General features: G+C 41.9%; 1 protein-coding gene across 1 annotated transcript in view; it reads right to left on the bottom strand.

Moving 5' to 3' along the window:
* The window catches only part of DICER1 (dicer 1, ribonuclease III), a 52,986-nt gene extending 41,389 nt beyond the window's left edge, over positions 1-11,597 (bottom strand). Inside the window, exon 1 of the mRNA XM_033140387.1 lies at positions 11,352-11,597. The gene's annotated coding sequence lies outside the window, so the exon portion shown is untranslated. The remainder of the gene's footprint in view (positions 1-11,351) is intronic.
* Positions 11,598-12,706: the final 1,109 nt, after the last annotated feature.

The raw sequence follows: 12,706 nt of genomic DNA, 5'->3' as shown, positions 1-12,706 counted from the left end.
CGGGGACCCCCGGACGTTTCAGCAAATTCCATACAGTGTTCCAGTTTCAATCCCCTTTTAACCAATTAAAGTATCATAACCCTTGTGGGAATTATAGTTTAGCCAGGCGCTGGCATGGCACGCCTTTTTATCAAGGTAGAATAATTCATGTACAGTGTTGGCATGCCACACTAATCAACCAAGCTACAGAGCCTCAATTGGCACGCCATATGGCTCTGTGGGCACCAAGATGGAGATCCCAGGAGGTTAGCAAGGAAGCAGCAAGGCCGGGTATAAACAAAGGTGTGGCAGGGAAACAACAGAAGTCACAAGACTAAGAGGAGGGGGTGAGTGAGAGAGGAGTGAGCAAGAGCATGTACACATTGAAGATGTCATGTGGGTGTAGCCAAAAGGAGCGCTTTCCATATTTGGTATCAGAAGGCACACCATTCCTTATTTGGTCCTTTGGAAGTTCTCTGTGTATGTTAATGTTTAACTTTGCTGTGAGTTTTCAATAAATGGGAGCCTCGGGCGTGGTTCGGGGCCTTCCCTCCATTCTCATCCTTCTGTTCAACGCGTCGTTAATTTCCCACAATCAATATCAAAATTATCATCACAACAAACCCTTATTGTTGCTTATCCCACACCCACTCTATCCCACCCTGGCGCCCACAACTCCCTTCCCCCCTACCTTTCCAACTGCATCAAAATGCCTGCCGCCAAAATTTTCAGTTTCCAAACCTTTTACCGCTTTCCCTTCCCCTGGAGTTTGCACCTTATATAAATCATGCTCTCCCTCTCTCACTGCGAGAGCAACATTAATCCTTAGTTCTATTTTAAAGTCCTTCCGTCCTGAACATAAGTCAGGTTCCCTCCCTCTCACTGAGGGAACAGTCCGTAGTTCTTTAAAGTCCTTCATCTCCAGGTCTAGTGGATGTTCCATATTGTTCTTTTCACACTCTATTGTATCCATTCTTGTTACAACGTCCAAACAGTTCTGTTTAATTTGTTCTATTTGTATTGTGTTCTGTTGTACCTCTTTTCTAGTTTCCCATAACAGTTGCAAAAATTCCTTTTCAAAGTCTGCAGAACCAGATGTTGTTATGTCTGTAGGCATCTCTCAAGTGGAAATGGTGCCATTTCTCTCACTTAACTTTCAAAAGCAACAATCATAACCAAACTGGTTACGCAGTTAATATTTCAATTCCTTTTTTTAACCTTTCTTCTTTCTTATATCACTTTATGCAGTAAAGATTAGCCAGTCTTATTTCCAGTTTCGTAGATATATTCTCTTTACTATAGATAATCCAAAACTTCAATAGAAAATAACCAGATTCCTTTATTTTATAACTTCCAAAGTAACTCGCTGATCCCCCCAGGCTCCCGACTCCAGTTCACAGGGGGATTTCCCCCAGTTCTTATTCAGTTTTTACAAGTCTAATCTTTGGGAATTTAAAACTTTATGTTCATCTCTCCAGCTCCGGGAAAGGTAACTGCTTCTTAATTCTCTCAATGGGGGAGACCGACTTCTGTATTTAAATCTCCACCCTTTGCCAATTACTCTAACTTTAAAGCCAATGTATTACTCACGATGTAATCCTTAAATTTGTCCATTTCTTTTGGAAGAATTGACCGCTTAATCCCCTCTGTCTTGCAGCTTCGCGCCGTCAAAAAAAGCGTTTAATCTGATGTGCCAGGGCTCCAACTCCCTCACTCTCAGGGGCTCAAAACAGAGCCTTACCAGGGAGGGAGGAGCCCACTTTCAGCACCCGCCGGATCACCATGCCCCCAAAACGCTTGATTTGGGGTTCTTCTGGGGGTCCGTTGCTCTGGAACGGCTTCCCCAGTCTGTGACGTGCTCTGGTCCGCTCCGTTGAACGGACCTGTGACTGATGGTGGCTCCGCGATCAACCGGAAGTCAAGTGAAATCAAATTCTTAATAGCATGCTTCTAGTCTATGTAGTCCTAAAACAGCCTATTTAGCAAAGAGCAATACAAAATTCATCCACAGGAGTTGAAAAAGCAGTTCACTATCAGTGAAGAATATTGAGGCTATTATCAATAGCTGCTTTGGGGTGTGAGTATTAAGGTTCACATTGGGAAAGTACCAAAACAAAATATCCAGCCAGAACTGTTAATCTTCCTATCTCAGCTGTAACCCAGATGAAGGGGTGGCATGGAACACCAATTTAGGTGGTCCTTCTGCAATTAACAGCCCCAATTTGTGACAGAAATCCAGCACACAGCATAATACACTAAGACTACATCATCTTCTTTCCTCATAAATTTATTATACCCTTCCCGCTAAAGCAGGGTGGGGAACCTGTGGCCCTCCAGATGTTGTTCCCCATCTCCAGCCACCATGGAAACGACAGTCCAACCATATCTGCAGGACCACAGATTCACCATCCTGATTAATCCCATGCTGATTGTGTGGGACAACTGATTATTCCACACTGCAAACCAAGTAAAGATACCAGACCTTGAAAAGTTTGCAGCAGATGGCTGCCCTTGCTAAAACCATGGCGAAACCACAGGAATCTCAGCTGTAGTTTCTGCCCAATGTTTCTGTAATAAATAGGTATGGTTATGCCAATGAACACAAACCTGCTTCCTTTTTCCACAGCACCCCTGCAGTTGCTTTCAATCCTGTAAAATTTCACTGAATTAAAACAGAATTTAGTCTACCCTGGCAAGATAAAAGGTAATGCTGCCTTTCATTAGAATCAGAACATTTCATTGGTCTGTTCCACCTTGACCCTGGTAACTCATCACTTCAATCACCAAAATATTTAAGATTAAGATGGGGGCCATTAGTTTTCCTCAAAAGTGGTGTAAACAGAAGAGTAGAAGTGTAGCTGACAGAAAAATATAAATTGGATACTGCTGCCCTCGGTGCAGCAGGCCCTTTCAGTTCCTAAGCTAACATACTGCTAGACAGGCTTCATGCAAAAGACTGAGCCAAGTTCTAGTAGGAAACTGCAAGCTTACATCATATTACCAAGTTGATTGTGTTGGTGCTCTCCTCTGGACAAAAGGCCTGTTGCAGCAGGCAGGCAAGCAGGCAGGCAGACAGCCTTCTGTTTGATGGTCAAAGTCATATACCATTTGCCAGGAAGCATAGCCTCACAGCAGCAATACTCCTGGTCCTAAAGCAGCACCAATCACCAGTAAATTTACTTTACAGATAAAGAGGAATATCTGCTAAGTATGGAGCATGCTGTTTTCCATTTTAGTTCTTTATGCCTTGCTCAAGGCAAGGAGAAAGATTGTGTGACCACAGTACAAAGCCATGTGTGTCATATAAATGTGTTTTTATTTGTGCAACTGCTAGTTTAATCCTAGCATGCTTGCCCAATAATAATTAAGTCCTATGCTCAAAGAATATTGTAAAAGTTAAAGGCTCCAAATTGCTTCTTAGTGCTGGTCCTTTAAAATGCAGACACTGAAACTTGGCAACTCCTTAGTTTTAAGTACTGTATAATGAAACCTACCGGTACTTCAATTTTAAAATTCCAAAGCTATCAAAGTTTAAAATTAAAAGGTTTTTTTTTAATGCAACTGATTTTTCAGGATGCAATTACTTTCAAGTAACAATGTGAAATATAGTTATGGGATTTTGAACACAAAAAACTATCTAGAAATACCTTTAACACTTTCCCCCAACTGTTAAATCATTCACTCAAGAAAAAAAAGGTGATAAACCAAATTGAGACTAATCTTACAGTCAGATCTGCAGAGTCAGTTTTTACCGTACTGTATAAACTTAGGGACTCACTGATATAAGCTTCCTTTCCATAACACTAAAGGCAAATGGTAGAGCTGGGGTCTTTTCAGAGCCTTAACCATTTTTTACTTCATGGGAGCATAGCAGCTGCCCATGTGTGGTTCCAGACACAAGATTTGCATAAATGTAAATCATATACTTCTCCTTTCTACACTACTGAGTTGGAATTGGCAAACTGCCAAACTGTTCAAAGGAACTGTGTGTTCTACTCATTAAGGAATGCCTGTGCCACATTTCTCACCAAGCAAGCCCTTTAAACAAGCACTTTCTATGCAGACATCATCAGCCCTAGCTAATTTTCTTAAACATGGGCTTAAATGTCCCAGACCTGTAGCATGGCATGGGTCTTGAAACTTAGGAAGCTTCCCTCCCCCAAACACAGTACCCCTCCCCTCCCCTCCACCAACTGGAAAGCTTCCAGCCCCAGAACAACCTCCAAGAGATCAAGCCAGTTACAGCTCATGGATGAGTTACAGCTCGTGGATGTTTTCTGCTCAAACCAAGAGTCTTGTGCATACAGCTGGAGAGGCTTGTATCAACTGCAATCTGGATGTTGAAGAATTCCCCTGAGTGAACTCATTTGGGCAGCTAATGTGAGCAAATCTAGCAACTTCTGGAAGCAAAGGGCAACTTATAAATTATCTTCTTGTACAGAGGGAACAATATCCACTGTTGAGGCCTGAAATAACATACATATAGCACATTGGTCACTAAAGTAATTCTCATAAGGCTCCCAATTTTATAAGGCAATTCAAAAGTTTACCCTAAAGGGGCTATAATCATATCTTGTCTTGAGACAAAAGATCTTGTCACCATTCCCCATTCTACTAGTTATATCCGGACAGCAATGGAGTCTTGGTCAGAGTCTCGGTCATTCATTCCCTGAGATAAAAACGTGAAGTGCTAGAAACTAGGTTAGAAAAGCCAAACAGTCTAGTCGACACTAGGGGGGCGGGGCGGAAACACTTTATTTCTTATTTTGATAAGCATGAACAATTTCTGATAAAAATGTGATATTAGCAATGTGTCACTTATGTGAATTGTGTATAATTCACATAAGTGACACATTGCTAATATCACATTTTTATCAGAAATTGTTAATACATGTTTAATTTGGTGTTGACAATAAAAATATTGGTACCATACTTCAGTTTTCAAAACACTCTACTTTATTGTTAAACTCCTTAACATATACTTTGAGGCTTCAAAGCACATACAGGTACATTTCAGTAATCCTTGAGTGTCAGCCAAAAATGGCACCCAGACTGGTTGAGGTGCTCAATCATCTATTCATTTTATTCTGCTACCAAAAAAAGTATGCCACATTTGAAAACTGAGTTCAGCATGCAAGTGCAAAGTTTCCTTCTTAAGAGCATAAGTCACGAAAACTTCTTGTATGAAAGGATGGTCAGTCTACATGTGGAAGCCTTGTTTCCATATCCAGGAGATCTATCCAAATGGTTGGCCACTGACTTCAGAACTCTGTTCATTTCCCTGCGTCAATTTGAAAGAAATGTGCATTAAGATTATTTTCCCACATTTTCTTCCCTACAGAAATTTTGCCAGTGCATGAATTATATAATTTATATATAATTACAGTGGTACTTCGGGTTAAGAATTTAATTCATTCTGGAGGTCCGTTCTTAACCTGAAACTGTTCTTAACAGGGTGGATTTGATTTAAATCAAACTGATTTAAATCACAATTTAAATCACTAGTCAGTAAGGCTTGATTTAAATCACAGTTTTCTACATAAAGACTAATTCTTGCTGGTATAACTTTAATATGCAAGTAGATAAAGATTTTTAGAAGAACAACTTTTCATGTTAGTTTTTTATCCCCGGTTTAATAGGTTAATCATTCGTATTTGGACAACTTTCCTGTTGTACTTAGGAAGGAGAAAAATAATCATTACCTTAATAATAGCAATTTAAATAATTTTACAAAAACCTCTGGAAGAGCATAAATGACATTGTGAATGTATTAATGGAATTTATTTACCAAAAAAATTAAACATATACAGCCTTATTCTACATAATTAAAAAAACTAATCTTTATTTCATGATTGAATAACCTTTGGATGGTAATATTTTCCTCAAAATGCATTTTATTTTTAAAAAATCAGATTTAAATAAAAAAAAACCAATTTTTTTGATTTTTTTTTTAAAATCATTGATTTTTATCCACCCTGGTTCTTAACCTGAAGTACCACTTTAACTAATGGGCCTCCCGCTGCTGCCACGCAATTTCTGTTCTCATCCTGAAGCAAAGTTCTTAACCGGAGGTACTATTTCTGGGTTAGCAGAGTCTGTAACCTGAAGCATCTGTAACCCGAGGTACCACTGTATATACATTTATGTGTGAAGGCAACGTTTGGCATATTTGGTGCCATGCCATTCTGTTGTTAATTTTCAAGGTACAGAGGAAGACTTTTGTTTCAACTGTAGCATTTAAAGCAGCCTTTACCAACCTGGCTGGGGCTGATGTAATAGTTATAGTCTAAAGCCTAGTTTCAAAAAAATGTGGGTTGTTAGGTTCTAGCTGCAATCACATTGTTCACGTTATATACCTCTCAAGCACTCTTAGGTCTGCTGTTAAACTATTTCTTTGAATACAGAATGTTTGTTGTAGCACTTCCGTTTACTGGATGAAGGTTTATTTCATAGATCAGGTTAGCCTTCCACATTTATGCCTAATTAAGCAAGATCAGAAAAGGAATGTATTAAAGGGCTCTTACCCTGTAAAGGTTACATATGACTGAAGAGAGTGAGCTCACTCACGGATTTAGTTTAGCTGTGCCCACTTACTGCTAAACTATCAGAAACCAAATACAGGATGCAGAATACCAATTTTGCATCGCCATCACCCACTCATGTAGTTTCAGCTAAGGTTAGAAGCATGTGAATAATACTCCTTATTTGGAAACAATGACTAACACCCTGCTTCTCTCCAATATATCACTTAGGTTCTAGATTACAACCACCAGAGTTCATGAACTTGTCATGACATTCATTGTTTTGCTTCAGATAAAAGTATCTTCTAAAACCACCACCCTAATTTATTGTTCTGTCCACTTTGTGACATGATCAATCTTGTGGAATTTCTAACTTCCCCTTGAAAGAGGAATGGGGAGCCTGTGACCCTCCAGATGCTGTTGGATTTTCATCAGCCACAGCCAACATGGCCAACGGTCCAAGATGACAGGGGTATAGACCAGCAACATCTGGAGAGCCACATGTTCTCCATCCCTGCCTTAAAAAAAAGCCTGCTTTGACAGTATGATTATTATATAAATGATTACATTTATTATTACATTTATTACCTGCCCTTCACCACCAAGAGTCAGTGCAGGTTACAACTATTTGAAATTCAGTATTAAAAACAGTTAAAACTAATCACAGGAATATGGTAATGTTGGCCAAATTACTACTGCTGGCAACACTTCTTGGCTAGGAGCATCAACAATCAGAAAGAATTGTATCAAGTCCAATATGCCATTCTGATGCAATACTATTTTTTAATGATATCCTTTGCAACATGTGCCTGATTCAGCAAGGGACTATACAGACAGAGAAGCAGGTATATTCATGCATACCCTAAGCTGGAGGGGAAACTGCATGCATGGACAGGAAAACTGCTGCACATACTGTATATTCTGGCGTATAAGACTACTTTTTAATCCAGGAAAATCTTCTCAAAAGTCGGGGGTCGTCTTATACGCCAGGTGGAGAATCTGATCGAGTATATCTCAAACTTTATATTTTAACTGGAAAATTTGGGGGTCGTCTTATACGCCCAGTAGTCTTATACGCCGGAAAATACGGTAATTCCCCAGAGTTGCAGCAGTAGGAGCCACTCTTACAGAGAAAGGGATGGCCAGCTAAAGTTGCCTCCAATCAAGAATGGCAGGTGAGGGAAAAGTTTGCACAGTTCAACCTCACCTCATCTCATCAACCTTTCAGATAAAGACATAGGCAGTGGAGAGAATTGAATAATACCTATAAATTAGAATGTAACCAGAAGGATGATCTATTTTTTGGATGAGACATGTGAAAAGGCTGAGGGCATATGCCCTTAAAAGAAGTAATATTAAAAATATTAGCATGAAGGCAAGTAGTTATGGGTTGCATTAGAACTGCTATTTAGATATCAGGATATTGATTATTCTAGTGATGTTGGATATATTGCCCAAAGTGTTGTGAAATCCCCTGTGCTGCATAAAAGTAAGATTTGGATAAGCCATAACTTATCAGCAAGGAAGAAAAACTTGCACAATACCTAGAACAAGAAGATGGTCAGAATTCCTAATGTTATAAAAGTCTCAAAATTTCAGGTAATTTTTCATAAATATGCACCCCAATACAGCTAGGGGCTCTTAGATACACAGGAAGTAGCTCAAAGCACAAAATAATTTATGGGCTCATTCAAAGGAAGGGCAGAGTATGAATTTAATAAATAATAGTCGTAAGATGGGTCAAGTGTTATAGCCCTTAGAATACTGAAGCTCTCTGGTCTCAGGTATACTTTTTGTTGTAATTGAATTTCTAGTAGACATCCTATTTCATTGTGAGTTGCCTTGAGTTCCTTCCAGAAGAAAAGTAGAACACAGATTTTCAAAATAAAAATGATTTGACCTTCATACCCAAACTTTCTAACTAAGGTACACAGTTAATAAAAGGCGAAAAAATTCTATGATCTGAAGAGAAACCAGAATTCAAATAAATAGTTAAAAGGACTAATCATTTCTGGTTGCGAAGTCAGCTCAGCAATTATTCTTTTGGCACTCTTAACACTGCAGCGGTGTCATAACTGATCTCTGATGGTTTTAGAGTTTGACTTGTTGAAGAATCAGCTTCCATTTAATATATTTTCAGTAAATGCTAAAAGGCTTATTTCAGTTTGGGGAGGATACAATCACAGTCCTGATAGATAGTTCTTACTGTAGTCCTGACAACACCTGTCCACCTCCACCAATTCATAGCACTAGCAATTACATCCACTTCTCTGCAGTTTACATTCAAATACTATGGCTCTTATGGGGTTGCCAGTTCTAGTGACAGGGCATTATATCAGCATAGAAAGTAGGCTTCTGGATAGTTTCCTCAAAAAGAAGCTTTATAATCTCTTCCAACCTTCACAACTTGCCCTTTAAGGTGTAGAATTGTACTCTGAAGGATAAATTACACATACCATCAAGAGTAGGGAACCTGTGGCCCTGAATATATTGTCAGATTCATTTCCATCAGTTTCAGCTGGCATGGTCAATAGTCAAGGATTATGGAAGATGAAATCAAACAACTTCTGGAGGATCATCTGTTCCCCATGACCGCTTTACAGAGTTGCCTGCAACTTTTTCCTTTCCTTTGTAACAACCATGGCATTTGAAATTGCAGTTAGGAAAAGAGAAGGGGCTTAATTAACCCTTTCTCTGCTAGTAATTTTGCCTTCCCAAAATTGCCTCACCCATCAAGCTTCTCCCCCCCCCCTCGAATACAGGGTGGCGGCAGCAGAAATAATGGTGCAGAGATTCTTATCAGGCAAAGGGTGAAAAGACAAAGGTCTTGAAGCAGCAACAGGTGTCAAACTGTAGTTAACAGGAATCATAGAACTGTAGAGTTGGAAGGGACCCTCAGGATCATCTAGTCCAACACCTTGAATAATTAATTCCTCTTCCCCAGCAGTAGCAATGGGCACTTTTGTTAAAGCTGTGAAATTTCTCTTATCCCTTAAGTTCTTTAAAGCTAATAGCTGGTATATCGAAGAGAATGCATGACATACAATTAGCAGTGAATCAGGATAATACTTGTAGGGTGTTACCAAGGGGGGAATTGCTTTATTGTTGTTTGGAAGAACAAAGAACCTCATGAACTGTTACTGGATAAACTGTAGTATCACTGTTCCATAGCAAACTATTGAACGAATAGCCCAAATATAATGAGCATGAAGAGAGCTAGCTTCTTCCCATTAATGAGACTGTAATGGGTCAAGTTTACTGTAACCAGAATATAAAATACTACCTCTGTATCATGTGATTAGTGTCTCCCTACACTCAGCAGCAGCAGAAAATTTGCTACATCAAGGGAATTCTGCTTTAAAAATCATGCCTTTCAAAAGATTACTCTACCACAGTAAAACATTCAGTTTATATTATTTGGTGTTACTTAAAGCTTGATTGATACAGTAAACACAGTAAAGAAATCACCACCACCACCTTGCCCTCACTATGAAGTTACAATTCCAATCTTCTCATGGAGCCATGAGGGAAACATTAGAAGCAGCAGTGAATAAAATTCACCACAACTTTTGCTCAGTGGCAAAGAGGGATGAGAAGGGAAAATGTATTTCTTCCAAGAAAACGGAGTTAATTTAAAATGGGTGTGTGTGTACATGTGTGTGTAAAAGAAATAACCCTCCTGTTATCCCAAAAATGCTAGAGACAGACAGACAGACAGACAGACAGACGTGAGGCAGCAGCATGCACAGGAAAAATCGAGGTTACCAGACATCTCTTATTTATTCTAGCCATTATTTCTTGGGACATTGTGTTCTGATAATCCTAAAGGACAATGGATGAAGCAGGACAAGAAACTGGGAGGAGAAAGGAAGAACAACCCTGCGAAAGCCGATTTCTGCTGCTGCAGCTGCTGCCCTACTATGGCCCACACAATTGACTGGGGTGGGAGACAGGGAAGCACATCTAGCTGCTCTCTTAATGCAAAGTGTGGCAGCCTCATGATTTATACCCGTAGGAGCACATGGACGCTGAACATCCCTCCCCTCCACAGCCTGATCCATACCTCATTTTTAAAAAAGAAAATGGAGAGAGAGAGTGAGTCTTACAGACTCCAGCGAGACTTATCTCCACAGTAAGCAAATGCTTTATCGAGCACCACCATTTTTAAAACAATAAAGACACGGGATGTTTTATTTGTCATTACTGCGGATGTTTAAGACAGAAATGTGTCAGTGGCACGGGTGCCTTCTCGGAACTGCTGGGTGGAACTTAAAAGCTGCATCCAACATTCATCACGCTCAGCGCACATGGGCCCCGTTAATACCAGAGGATCTACTCTTGAGAAGGAACGCGGCCTTAAAGGGGGGGGGGAGCATTTCAAATTCATGGGCGGGTGGCCGGAGAGGGATGAGCATTTGATTAAAAAAAAGAAGAGAGAGAAAACGTTGGAATGCTGAACCCCTCTCCCCCCCTGGGAGTTCGCCAAACTGAAGAAAGCGGGATATCCCTGGGGAAACAAAGAGCAGCGGAAGGAAGGTTGCTGCGTGTGGGGAGGAGGAAATAAAGGCGACACGGCCGCCCACCCCCCTTTAGGGAACCGGAAAGGAGGCGGATTAAGCTGAGCGGAGGCCCTGACTGCGCCGCCTGGGCGAGCCAGAGACAGACACCGGGAGGGAGGAAGCGAGGCTGAGAGGAAGACAAAGGCGCCCTTCCTCTTCCTCCTCCTCCCCCCCCCCCCGCCGGGCAAGTGCTGGGCCCCAGGGCAGGCCCGTTGAGGAGCAGCTAAGCGAAGGAGGCGAAGAGGTTGTGAGGGAAGAAGGAGGAGGAGAAGGGCCGGGTGAAACCTCCTACCTGCCAGGCGAGACCTAGCCTGGAGCTGCCCTGGTTACAGGCGTCGCCTCATTATGCCGCTGCCGCTCCTGCCCCCGCCGCCGCCATTTCCTCGCCTCCGCCTCTTTTAACTGTCAGGCTCCTCCATTCACCTGGGCCCGGTTAGGACAAGCCTCCTCCCCGCCCCTGCCTACGCAAAAGGAGCTCCACCCTCCTCCGCCTATAGGGCCCGGCTCTGCGCTGCTGGCGCAGAAGCGTTCCGAGAATCCGGGGCTTGTGGCCGCCGCCTTCGTTATACCAGCGCACAGGAGACAGAGAAGGAGAGAAACCACACTCGCCTCAATTTGCGCCGATGAAACGGCGGCCGCGATTGGAGAGGAGGGCCGAGTGAGAGGTGAAAGGTGGAGGAGCGGACCAATTGGGTGGCGGGAGGCAGCGTAAACTGGTTGGGGGCGGGGCTTCGCTTGGGCAGAGGCTCGCGTGCGCTTGTGGCTGCGGTGCTGGGTTGTGAGAGCGCTCGCTTAGTGAGGGGAGCGCAAGGGAAGCCCTGCTGGGTCAGCCCAGCAGCCCGTGGTGGGAAACCCGCAAGCAGGACGCTGTGGCTTCCGGCAGCAGTTATTGGGAAGCATTGCTGTAGTTTGACTATGTGCTCTGCCCTGAATCTTCCACCATTCAGCTTGACTGCATGGGTGTCCCATGAATTGTAGTCAGCGTTCGAAACTGCCATTGTTCCAAGGTGCATTTTGCGCCTAGAATCATAGAGTTGGAAGAGACCACAAGGGCCATCCAGTCCAACCCCCTGCCAAGCAGGAAAGATTTTGGATTTGAAATTGCCTAAGATTTTGGATTTGAAATTGCAGAGTGGAAGAAAAGGGGGACCTTTTTCAGCCTCCCCACCTACAGCTACTCTCTGAAGACTGGAGAAGAGACCCTCTTAAAAATATTAGGTGGGTGGGCAGGGGAAGGACCAAACTATATGAAAAGGAACATAACATTTATCTGCAGTTCATACATTTTCAGCTTTGTATTCTAGTTATATAAAAACATGCCTCGACGTTCCGTTGTTGCGCCCATAATCTAGGTTCACAGCATAAAAATTTAAAAATGCAGCAAAAAAACCATAATAAAAACAAAACAAACCCATAACCCCACCCCACCCCAACATTTTTAAAAGGACACCCTTGCCTTTTCTCTAAACTGAAAATTACTTTTGAAGTCTGGGAACAAAAGAGCCAGTTCCTTTTTGGCAACATCCTTTTGGGGCCCTAAACGAAAACCCTTCTCCCCCATCCCCACAAGGTACTTTTAAATGTTTCTTCCAGCCTCTGAGATTGGATGGAGATAGAAACTCTCCTTCTATCTGGGATTTCCTCTCC

The sequence above is a fragment of the Lacerta agilis genome, chromosome 1 (assembly GCF_009819535.1).
Source record: "Lacerta agilis isolate rLacAgi1 chromosome 1, rLacAgi1.pri, whole genome shotgun sequence".
Taxonomy (NCBI): Eukaryota; Metazoa; Chordata; class Lepidosauria; order Squamata; family Lacertidae; genus Lacerta; species Lacerta agilis.
This window is presented reverse-complemented; position numbering and strand designations above follow the sequence as displayed.